Consider the following 13,033-nt stretch of genomic DNA (forward strand, 5'->3'; position numbering starts at 1 on the left):
AACGATCCGTTTCTTGACCTGTTTTCACTTGCGAAGTCAAGTAGAGTGCTTTATAACAACTGGCGACGGTTAAATCTGTAGTTTAACGCCGATCAAGTTCAAAAACATTTCAGAATCCAGACTGGCACGAAAAGAAGGCACTGCTGCCCGTTCGATAGTCTGTCACACGTCTCATCCCGTACACTTGGTTTGATCAGATGAAACAATTAAGGCGGAGAAGTACTGTCATAAAATGAGTGAAACTTAGACAACAACGCTCAGCGTTAGTCAACAGAAAGGGCCCCAGTTTTCCTCCACGATTATGCAAGACCGCGTGTTGCTAAATCGAACCTGGAGAAGTCGAACACATTGACTACGAACCCTGCCTCATCTGCCATACTCCTCAGACTTTTCACCTACTGATTAGGATGTTTTAATTACCCCTACAATATTTCCGCGTGAAAAAACAGGAATGATATAAAAAACCGCCATCAGCGACATCATCCCCCCCAGAACGAAACATGTTTACGTTACTCGCATAAATACACTTGTCAGAAAAAATGTGTATATTCTCATAGTTCTTCTTTCAATCAATCAATTGACACTCTTGTTATTCAAGATTAGACCTAATCACGACGAGATTTGCGGGCGAAGAAAACGAGACGATGCAAATGTGTAAAAAAATCTTAGCAGACAATAAGGAAATAGCCATTTATATGTTGAGTGTTGCTATCAATAGAAGCTTCTATATTAGATTCTAAAAGACCAATTAGATTAGATGGTGTATCGAGGGAATGGACTAAACGTTAAGAAAGTTTGACCTCAGATTTCTGATATAGCATAGAACAATTCTGTGTAAATTTGTATAAAATATAATAATCAAAACGAAAAAAGTAAGTTAAAATTACTTCAAGATACAAAAGTCTGAACGCGACACCATTATCATCATTCAATCAGTTAATCGCCAAACAGGGTCGCTTATAAATAGACACTTTACACGCCAAATAGGAAGGTTATTGGTTATCAGACTGGCTGATAAGAACTTTATTATTAAATTTGCTACTTGTCTGACAAGAAACAATGTGTTATATGCTCACAGCATCTTCAATAAAGTTAAAATGGGTGTCTAACAATGTGAAACGTTTAAGATATTACCTGTTAAGTGTGATCAAGGACTACAAATTACAGAATAACTGAGATAGAGAAAAAAAATGCGCGATATCAATAGCAACGATATTAACGTTGGCTAAAGAACTACTTGAGTGTCTTAGTGAGTAAGAGTTTGATGCAAATGTCCAGTAAAAACGCTTGGACTTAGTGGTGATAATCCAATGAATTAATCTTGAAACACTTTTGTAGAAAAAACGATAAAAATGGTAAATAAACATTAGGATTTTCTAACAGATGGAATTATCAAAAAACAAATATTCAGTAAAACGCTATGCTGTGTTAATGAGGATTTAAAAGTTAATAAAACATCAAAAACAAAATCGATAGATACGATATGAACGTAGAGTAAGTAGCATCTTATGCTATCAGCAATAAAATGTTATAAATTAGAATCCGTTGAATAATGCCAAGTCTCTTTAATGAGGATCGAGTAGATCAATCAAGAGAATTAAAGAGTAAAGCCCCCCAAACCGGGTGAAACGCAATGCAATATTTTTTCACAGCGAAGGAAAGTTAAAATGAAGATAATCACAATGGCACTATTTCTATCTTTTTTTTTACATATTAAGAACCCTCTCAGATGCTTCTTTTCAATATAGGTTAAAATGGGAGTATAAAAACGACGTGAGTATACTACATCGGTATTTACGAGTTTCTCACTTAATAGAGATTCGTAAGGTAATACAGAGAATCCCGGGATACGGCATTTCAAATAGTAAAAAAATAGTATATTATATAATCAAATAACATTATAAAATCATCGTAAGGAGGGGTAAATTCCGTTACCATGGGCCGGGGAAACATCGTATTCCACACTATAACCTGAGCAAACATATCCTAGGGCCACCGTATCCCGGGGTTCTACTTAATCTTCTGTAAATCATTAACTCTCGAATTAGATTCCAGATAATATAATAGGATATTTTCAATCACATTTCTATATTACTGTATTATGTATTTATTACTGTATTATGTATTTATTACTGTTTATCGTTCTAAAATGTTTCTCAACTTTTTAAGTTTGTTTTTCAGCCATTTTTATGACAAAAAAGATGCTTTTTATATAATGGATGCATAAATATATGTACACCAAAAATATATGTAACTCAATAAACAACAGAATTTCCACTAAAAATAAATAAATAATTTGTGTGTGTCTTGTTAAATTAAAACCCAAATTACTGGAAAGAAAATACACTTTATATAACCAGATAAAAACCGTATGTTCAGTTCTTCGGACAAAAAAATTTACTTTTCATTTGCAGCAAAAGCTAATTCTATAGATTGGAAAAAACTGCAGCAGAACACTCTTCAGAGAATCCTAGCAATTAAGAAGTTACAATATATTCCTATTGCATTCAAAGGTTAACCGTTTTTAATTGTATTTTCAACTATTTTATCTAACATTTTTCCATTAAAATATACTTTCCTTAATTGCTCATCGCTTTAATTTATATATTGTTCAAAGGCCTGAAAACTCATTTCTAGTGCGCATACGTCTCGAATCATAGTTTATAGCCAATGCGGGTACTTGTGCATTTAACGAACCAGACGTAACTCAGCATTTGCTCGGCCTTTTCCGGCGCATGACGTCAACAGCCGGATATAACCGAGCGTTGACGACAAAATAAAAAACAACGCTACAACAAAATAACTGTACAATGAAATTGTAAAATGTAGACACATAAAAAAATTAAATGAGTAAAAAGCAAAAATCTACCGTTCATTTATGTTTTTTTTTTATTATTGTTTGAAATTGTATTCTGTTTTCAAAATAAATACATATAAAACAAATATTTTTTTGTTAAATAATAGGACACTTTTTTTTCAATTTTTAACGTAAAAAAACATTGTCTGTCTTAAACACGTAAAGTTTAATATATATTTTATTTGCAACTCTTTATGTCAAATGAATGGAAAAGCCTTAAAAAGGGCAATAAAAAGCATTGGGGGACAGGAACAAGGATTATTTGTACTTTTTTTTTCGCCAGAAACAAGGACTTTTTTTTGTCAGAAACAAGAATTTTTTTTTATTCATTAGTGGAAGGAGGGTTTCGGCGTTCCTATTTGGTACAGTGACATAGAAACCCTCCTTTTCGGCGAGGGTCGTATCCACCGAAACCCAGACCACCGACCACCGGTGTCAGAAGTCTGCCGACGTTGTGTTTTCTGCGCTTAAAAACGGACTCGTCGATTTCTACCGTATGGCCTGGGCCTCCAATCTGCCGGAGATTCCTAAGAAAATAGTCCCTGCATATATCACGCAGGAAAATTTTCCAATCCACAATTGTGTGGCGAGAACGTAACCCACATTCGCGATGGAGATTTTTTGTAGATGCCATCTCGAACGCCCATAAGTATATTATTTTTATTATACATGCTATGGTTAGTCGGGATTTTGAGAAGAAGGTTCCAATCCTAATGGAGGTCCATCGACGACATGTTACACTTCTACACCTCCGACCGTAACCGTCGGAAAGGCTTGTTCTCTTTGCAAGTACACAATCCTGGCCAAAATGTAAACACCTTTTCTCTTCTGCCAACAATTTCCGTTGTTGGCAAAAGTTTAGTGCTGCTTCTGGGGTCTGGACCTGGTTCGCAAGGTTTGTAATATTCATTATTATTTCGTCAGTTATGTTTTTGAAACAATTTTTTTTTTACCTCTCTTCACACAAGCGTTTCTTGAGTTGTGACACTATTCCAATTGATAGCGAAATTCTTGTCTGCTTAATCGGCAACGCTCGGTTATATCCGGCTGTTGACGTCATGCGTCGGACAAAGCCGAACATATGCTGAGTTACGTCTGGTTCGTTAATGCACAAGTACCCGAATGCTTTTTTTTTTTAAACAATAGCTGTGCAACGGGCAACCAACTGCTAACACAGTTAATCAACTATTAATGCGACTGTAATTTAACGTATGCTGATTAATATTATTTCTCTATATAGACAAGCAGTTCAGCCCGGCTTAGCTCGGGCTCCATGTACTCATTATAAATTTATGTTCATATGTATATATAAAAAGGGTGCATATATAAGGTAATGCTTTTCTATATAATAGGCGTCCTTAATAACAATGAAGAAAATTTGGTATAGATCGCAGGAGTTAAATGTTTTAAAAGTTTATCCCCAATTTTGTCCACTTAAAAGCTATTAATTTGAGCTCACAACGAATAAAAATGTTTGACTCATGCCCAAGTAACCTACATATCCAAGTTCAAGTGTTCAGACCCCAAGTTAGAAGAGTTTGGTAGAGTCTGCAAAGGTACACTTTGTCAACTTTGCCCTCTTGAAAGCCAAAGTCTCGCCTCCAAACTGATTAAAAAGCTTATCGCATGTCTTAAAACGTTTCATGTAAAATTATGAATGTTAAGACCCAAAATTGGCTTAATAGTTTGCTCGAGACTGCAAAGGTCCGATCTTTTGAACATTGACCCATTGAAAAGCAAATAAAAAAAACGATTTCACTTTATGTAAAATTTCAAATGTTTAGAACAAAAACTGGCCGAGTAATTTCGTAGAGACCTCAGACGCGATTTTTGTTTTTAATTTGACCCCAATTATAACATCTTTGCATTTATTGCTTTGGGATCAAATAACATTATAAAGGTAGATTAATATCCAAGTAATATATATCTTAAATTTCATGTGTTTAGATGCAAAATTGGCGGAGAAGTTTTGTAGAGTTTTTAAATTTCAAATCGAAAAATATACATAATCCTCGAAATTTGACATACCGCGTATTGAGATTTGGAAAAATCGTTTTACTCGGATTTCAGCTAGAAATTTTGCTATTAACAGGTCAAAGTGAAACGATTTCATCTTTGAGAAACCGACCAAACTCATCCGCTAATGTCACTTCAAATTTTAGATATATGTTACTTAGAAATCGATCTAACTGTATAATTTGATTTAAGCTCAAAACAATAAATGCTGACATGTAATAATTTGGGTCGAAATATACGAAAATTGACCTCTGCGGTCTCTATTAAATTACTCAGCAATTTTTTTGCCTAAACACTTAAAACACATAACATATAAAATGTAATCAGAAATAGGGGAAGCTTTCTAATCGTATTTTGCCGAAAAGTTAGCAGGCAAGGGGGCAAAGTTTACAAAGATTTGACCTTTGCGGTCTCTAGCAAACTATTTAGCCAATTTCAGGTCTAAACATTTGGAAATTTGCATAAAGGGTATTAAGACATGCAGCAAGATTTTAAATCAGTTTTGGGGCGAAAATTTCGCTGCCAAGGGGTCAGAGGCTCTAATAAATTTCTCCGTAAATTTTGGGTGTAAACACTTGAAATTGTATATGTAGATTACTTGGACATGGGTCAAACATTTTAATTTGATTTGAGCCCAAACAATAAATGTTAAATTGGGGTCAAAGTTTTTAAAAAATTGACTTCTGCTGTCTCTACCATTTTTTTCTCTATTATAGTTAAGGAAACCTATTATATAGAAAGGCATTAATGCACATATGCACACTTTTTAATATCTACATACGCATATAAAGTTATTAACAATTCATAGGGCCCGAGCAAATCCGGGCTGAACTGCTAGTCTATCTATATATCTATCCAAGTGAAAGTGTCTGTCTGTGTGTATGTGTGTCTGTGTGTTTAGATGTCCCTACGCAATAACTCTGTCAATTTCTAGTCTACAGACTCGAAATTTGATAGAGAAGGTGTTCAGATTTGAGAAAATCGATGTGATCGGTTTCTGGCCAGAAATTTGGCGATTAAGGGGTCAAAGTTCAACGATTTGACCTTTCAGAACTCTATCAAACTCCTTCAACAATTTTGGGTCTACGCACTTGAAGTTTTAGATATAGGTTCCTTGGACATGGATCTAACTTAATAACTTTATTTGTGCACAAAACAATAAATTTTAAGGGGTCATAATAAGGGTAAAATTTAAAAAAAAAATGATCCCTGCGGTCTCTTCAAAATAACTCAGACAATTTCTGGTTTAAATATTTGAAATTTTACATAAAGGTTATTCAGAGATAGGCCAAGCGTTTTCATCAGTTTGGGTCGAAAATGTTTAGTTACTAATATATAAATACATGTATGTATGGCTGTTTGCATGTCTGCCTTAAACTTTCAATGGAGGCGACGGATTTTACCAAGATCAGTATCGTTATAAAGTCGACCTTTCATACGACAAATATCTTCCCCTTCAACTAGCCACTTTTCTACAGGGGGTCACTTTTTTCGCCGATATTTGTGAAAGTTATCTCCTCTTTTAGATTGTCTAGACTTAATTTAAAAAATGTCGCTACCGGTTTGGCGGTGGTCATAACAGCATAGACGTTAGGTGTTTACCCCGTTCTTTTCCTCCTTCGCGGTACCGGTTCGAGCACACCTTTCTACTACCATATTTTTTTGCCTTTTTTTTTGTTCAACAGACACATCCAAACACCCGGGCAAGGCCGGGCTGAAATGCTAGTATATCTATAAAAGTTGAACTTTATGTGGGTGTGTGTGGGTGTGTGTGTCTTTCTGTCTGTGTGCATTCCCTTGCGCAATAACTCGATTAATTTTCAGTCTACAGACGCGAAATTTGACATACGGGCTATTGAGACTTGGAAAAATCTTTTTATTCGGGTTTCAGCCAGAAATGTTGCTATTTACCTGGCAAAGCTCAACGATTTGCCCTTTGAGAACTCTACCAACATTCTCCGCCATTTTTAATTCTAAATACTAGACAATTTTAATAGAGGTTCGTTGGGCATTGATCTAACTTCATAATTTGATTTGACCCCAAAACAGTAAATGATAAGTGGTCAACTTTGGGCTCAATATAAACTAAAAATTGATCTCTTCGGTCTCAACAAATAACAAATTTTGGTCTAAAAATTTGAAATTTTACATAAAGTGTATTCAGACATAGGGAATGCTTTTTAACGTTTTTTTTTTTTTTTACTGCAAATTAGGCTTCCAACGGGCCAAAGTTTTAAAGATTTGACATAGGTGGTCTCTAGCAAACTATTAAGCAAATTTTTGGTCTATACGTAAATTTTACATAAAGGGTATTCAGACGTTCAGCAAGCTTTTTAATCCGTTTTGGGGCGAAAATGTGGCTGGCGAGAGATCAAAGTTGAAAAAAGTTGGCCTTTGCAGATTCTAGAAATGCTCCCGCCAATTTGCGATTTAAACACTGGAGCAATTTTAAATGTAGGTTACTCGGATATGGGCAGACATTTTAGTTTGATTTGAGCCCGAAACAATAAATGTTAAGGGGTCAAAATTAGGGTAATTTATTAAAAATCACCTTTGCATTCTCTAGCAACTTTTCTCTATGGTAGTTAAGGAGGCTTATTATATAGAGAGGCATTACCATACAATTATTTATATATACATATGCACATAAATTCATGAAGAGTACATATGGCGTCAACAAAGCCGGACAGAAATGCTAGTTATCTATAAAAGTTAAAATGTGTGTCTGGCTGTCTGTCTGTGTACATTTCCCTACCAAATAATTTTGTCAATTTTCGGCTTACGGACTCGGGGTTTGACATAAGATTTGTAAACATTTCTTATAATCGGTTTTAGCCAGAAATTTTCCTGTTAAGGGTCGAAATTTAACGATTTAATTTTTAAGAACTCTATAAACTCCTCCGTTAATTTTGTGTCTAAACACTTGTAACTTTAGATATAGATTACTTGGACATGGATCTAACATTATAGTTTGAATTGAGTCCAAAACAATAAATGCTAATGGGCTATAATTGGGGGAAAAATGAACAAAATGCACTCTGGTACCTCTACGAAATTACTCAGCCAATTTTTGGTCTAAATATTTGAAATTTAACATAAAGTGTAATCAGCCATAGGGCGAGCATTTTTATCATTTGCTTTTTATCGTTTGAGTATTTAGTTAGCCAATCAGTTTTCTATTTTTCATCGCAGCTTCCTAATCAGCCAATGAGTAGCCATTTACAGGACAAATACCCAGTTGACTTTTGCTTGACCCGTTCTTTTGTGTGTACTATTTAGCGTAGACATCTATAGTTCTGACATATTTTAAATCTAGTTTATATATATATTTCATTATTTTGGGTGGGATACAAAACTTTATTATAGTTATGAAACATTGAAGACTGAGTTTTGCTGTATCTATGATAAAAAGAAGGGCAGAGGGAAAACATTTAATGGAGTTTAAGAAAAAATACATAATGGGCACAGTTAGGCGACCAGGTTTGGCCCTACCTTTCAAAAGACAAATCGATTTTTATAGGGAAACGAATTTAAACGTAGGGAGCGACTAAAATATAATAAAATCATCGGAGAGAAGACATAAATAAAATAAAATAATAAAAATCTAAAAAAAGTAATAAAATAGTCGTTCCCCAATGTTTTCTTCCCTTCGATAAATTAATTTTATTTTAATCGCACCACACTTTTAAATTCGTTTCGCTATAATAATAAAATAGTTTTTTAAAAAATCGTCGATTTAGCTTTTTAAAAGTGAGGGCGAAACCTGGTGTCTGACTCTACCCCATTATCTATTTTATTTTTCTTAACCTCCATTAAATGTTTTCCCTCCGTCCTTCTTTTTATCATGAGCGCAGAAAAATCCGCAATCTTCCCTTCTTCGTAGCTACAATATATATATATATATATATATATATATATATATATATATATATATTTAAGGTTTCAAGAAAGAAGACAGGTGCATGAAAAAGATATGCCCACTATAAATCATATGGACGAATGTCATATCTATTTTTTTTTAAATATTGGTTCAAAGTACTAGGTTATGTGCAAAAATATCATATTTTATATATATATATATATATATATATATATATATATATATATATATATATATATATATATATATATACATGGAGTTTGTTTACAAATTACTTATTTATGTATTAAATGCTTTTTGGTAACCGGTTCGTCCGCGGACGTTATGCAAATGTAGTAAAACGTTGTCGTTTTCCTATAATGCAAAAATATATGTTCTACTCACGTTCACTCCTAACAAGGCATAGCGCCACTTTAACGTAAGGTATTACTATTTACTCACACATTTGCAATCTCGCAGGAAAAAATGCCTGGCATATTAATAATTTATAGAGAATTTATATTATATTAAATAACAAAATAAAGCATTTTTAGCAAACTTTTATGATCAGAATAAACACTCCTTCTTTTATAAAATATAAACTTTCGAGCGTAGTATCTATAGCCGTTATGGAATGTCGTACTTTGACGTATGCTTCTTCATTTGGCATCGAATAATTCGTAAAAAGATACTCATGCATGTAAGGAACCAGACATAACCCAGCGTTTGCTCGGCTTTGCCCGACTCATGGTGTCAACAGCCAGATAAAACCGAGCGTTGCCGATAAAACGGGCAACAAAAAAAAAATGAAATTATAAAAGTCAGAACATCCAAAGTTAAATAAATAAATAAAAAACAAAAACATGGCGTTTATATATGCGTTTTTATCATTATTATTGTTTAAAATTGTTTTCTATTTTAATATAAATACATATTAGACAGATTTTGTAAAAATATAATAGGTAGTAATTGTTTTTTGGAAACATGTATTTTGTGGGAGGGGTTGTCCAACTATTTATTTCTTAGTGGGAGGAGAGTTTCAGCATTCCTATTTGGTATGCCCACCACAAAAAACCCCTCCTTTTCGGCCTGGTCGTATCCACCGAAGACACAGATCGGTGTAGACGTCTGCGGACGCTGTGTTTCCGGCGGTTTAGACAGACTCGTCGATTTCGTATGTGTTGGGCCTCTTATCTGCCGAGGATTCCTGAGAATGTAATCCCGGTGTATATTTGCATGAAATTCCTCCACTCCACAACTGTGTTGCGTGACTGCAATCCACATTCGCGCTGGTGATTCCTAGTTGACGCTATCCCAAATGCCCAAGTTAGATTAGCGAAGAAGGTCACAATTCTAATTGAGGTCCAACGGCAACATGTTGTACTGCGACATCGCCAGCCTTATCCGTCCTTAAGGCTTGCTATCTTGACAAGTAAACATGTCTGACTGCAGGTGGAGCACTCCTTCATTCTGCCATCAATTATTTGTCCTGGCCAAACTTTATTGCAGCGTCTGGAGTCTGGAGCTGGTTCGCTAGGTTAGTGAGATTCATTTTCACCGTTGCTCTAACGTCAGCTTTTCTTGAATTGTATGAAATTTTCTTTTTTTTTTTTACATGTTTACAATTGATATCGAGATTCTCATCTGCTGCTCGGCGCGTGCACGCGCGTAAAATTGAAATTAAACGCCCGGCATTTATTGGTTGATGGCCATGTTTTGTCAGGCAGCAGGAAGACCTGATCTGTTGACGGCATGCGCCGGACAAAGCCCAGCAAACATACGGTCTGCTAAATGCACAAGAACCCATGAAAGTGCGTAATATATTTGGATTCTACGAACGTCCCGCACGCAAGTATATTCCCAGTATTTCATTCTATTTACGCATAATAAATTCTACAACTTGGTCGTTACCTATATCTAAAATAATATTTAGTTAAGATTCTGCATTGGAACAAGTGTGTTATCATATTAAATTGTTTAATATATTTTCCTTACTGATCGCCACTCCGTTATTTTGAAAAGCGTAAGTGGTTATAATATACATAGAAAATGATAAATTATATAATATTATGCATACAAATAGGAATGATTAGTGCTACGTCATATCCTACATTATTTTTATAATATATATTTAATACTAATAAACTGCTTATTAGTGAGAAAGTAACTAAAACATATTTTCTTTTATATAAATCACATCGCATAAACATACAATTGGACAAGCGAATATATTTGATATGTATTCATATCATTAAACAATGAGAATATATATATGTATGTATATATATATATATATATATATATATATATATATATATATAAATTAAAAGGATGAACAAAAAGCACTTAATTAAATAATTAGATCAACAAGGTCGAAAATAATAGGAAGTGAAAAAGATCTTAAATGTATTGTTTTGGAAGTTAAATGCTTATCAGAGTATGAAAATGACACTATTAAATATACAAATGTAAAACCGGCTTGAAAGCATTGATATTAGCAATGAAAATGTGAAAAATACTTTTAAAAATATGAATTAATCATAAATATTAATCAGTGATAGAGGTTGTAAAATAAGGAGTGTTTGTAAAGGGGGATGTAGAAAAACGAAATAAAAATTAAAAAAAGGAAGTAAAACAGATAAAAATATGATAAAATGAGTGCCGAGAGAGAAAAAAAAACGAAAACAATATAGGTAGGCAAGCCAAAATGTTAGAAATGTTCTCCGGATGTGACGACAATAATTTGAAAACGACTGATTCGTGAATAAACGTCAACGCAATATAGTTAAAAATATAATACTCAAAAGAAATTAGTGGAACGATTTTATTTTAATATGAATCGGTTCGAAATGTAACTGGAATGGAAATTAAATTTACGAACAGTAAAGTAACACAACCATTGCAAAAATCGTTGACATAAATATATTAAGGAAGAAAATCGCCAATCAAAACTCAGAAGAAACTGAATGATCAGGACGAGCTTTGGATATGTTTACAATGTACAATTTCCAGGAAGATCAATATAAAGGCGCATTTCATATCACTGGAATTTATCCGGGGAGAGTCTGAAAATTAAGCCCAATCCAGTATAATCAGATAACACTCTCCAAATGTAGTTAAGCGTGTAAGTAATTGTTCGAGCAATCGATATGAGCGAATATAGCAAAATAGCTTTCATGGTTATAGCAAAAAGTGGTCACTAGGAGAATTGGGAGACATTATTTTAGTGAAGTTAACAGTAGAAAAACCTAGTAAAGTATTATTTAAAACTCATATTTTGTCATAAATTACATGATGGATCAGGTGCTATATAACTTTTGTTTTTAATCTTTTTATTTGAATTTGTGTATTACTTCTTTTAATCAGCTAGAGTTGCTACTTTACTGATACGTTTCTTTTATAAAACTACGTTTTTTTTCTAATTTATTTATAATTCAGATATATATATATATATATATATATATATATATATTCAGATATATATATATATATATATATATATATATATATATATATATATATATATATATATACTAGTAGGGATATCCGGAATTGCCGGGATCCACATAAAGTTCCGTTTTGGCACACCTGCTAAACTAAGGATATTAAGTAATTTACAGTAATACATGTTAGTTCCATCGTAGGCAACGTCGAAAACCCTCACAACTATTAAAAACATATCAGCTATTCTTAAAATATTGAGCGCTTTTTGATTACTATGTGCCAGTTTAAACTAATTTCTGCAGTGCTTCTTTACGTTAGACATATTTATGTCAACGAGTTTTGCAATGGTTGTATTACTTTGCTGTTCGTAAATTTAATTTTTAAAAATACGTAAAAAAACGAAAATGATTCCATTTTAAAAATAAGAAAATATTTTTTAAAAACGTAAATGAAAATGTTTATATTTTAAACATTATTACTTATAACATATAGTGTTATTACGCGCAAAAAAAGATGACCTGTGTTTGCTGCAAACCTCAAAAGCTAAGCCCGTAAGCGAACATCGTATCCATTAGTCATAAATCTGACCGATTTTATGACATTGTAAATTCATCGTATTACAATGCTGTTATAAAACATAACGCGTAGATTTTACTAAAGATAAAGGTCGGGTTGAACATCAGGAATTAATTATCAAGTAGTTTCAATGTAAACATGTTATTTTATAACCATCAAAATAATCAAAAAGCCACTAGTCTATCAGAGTACATGGAGGGGGGTCCTAATCTAATTTTTAAGCGGAAAAATGTGCATGTCTCGCAACAGCTTCCGACACATGAGTCCGAACGTGACGAAAT

The sequence above is a fragment of the Euprymna scolopes genome, chromosome 24 (assembly GCF_053919585.1).
Source record: "Euprymna scolopes isolate OS-2025 chromosome 24, ASM5391958v1, whole genome shotgun sequence".
Taxonomy (NCBI): Eukaryota; Metazoa; Mollusca; class Cephalopoda; order Sepiida; family Sepiolidae; genus Euprymna; species Euprymna scolopes.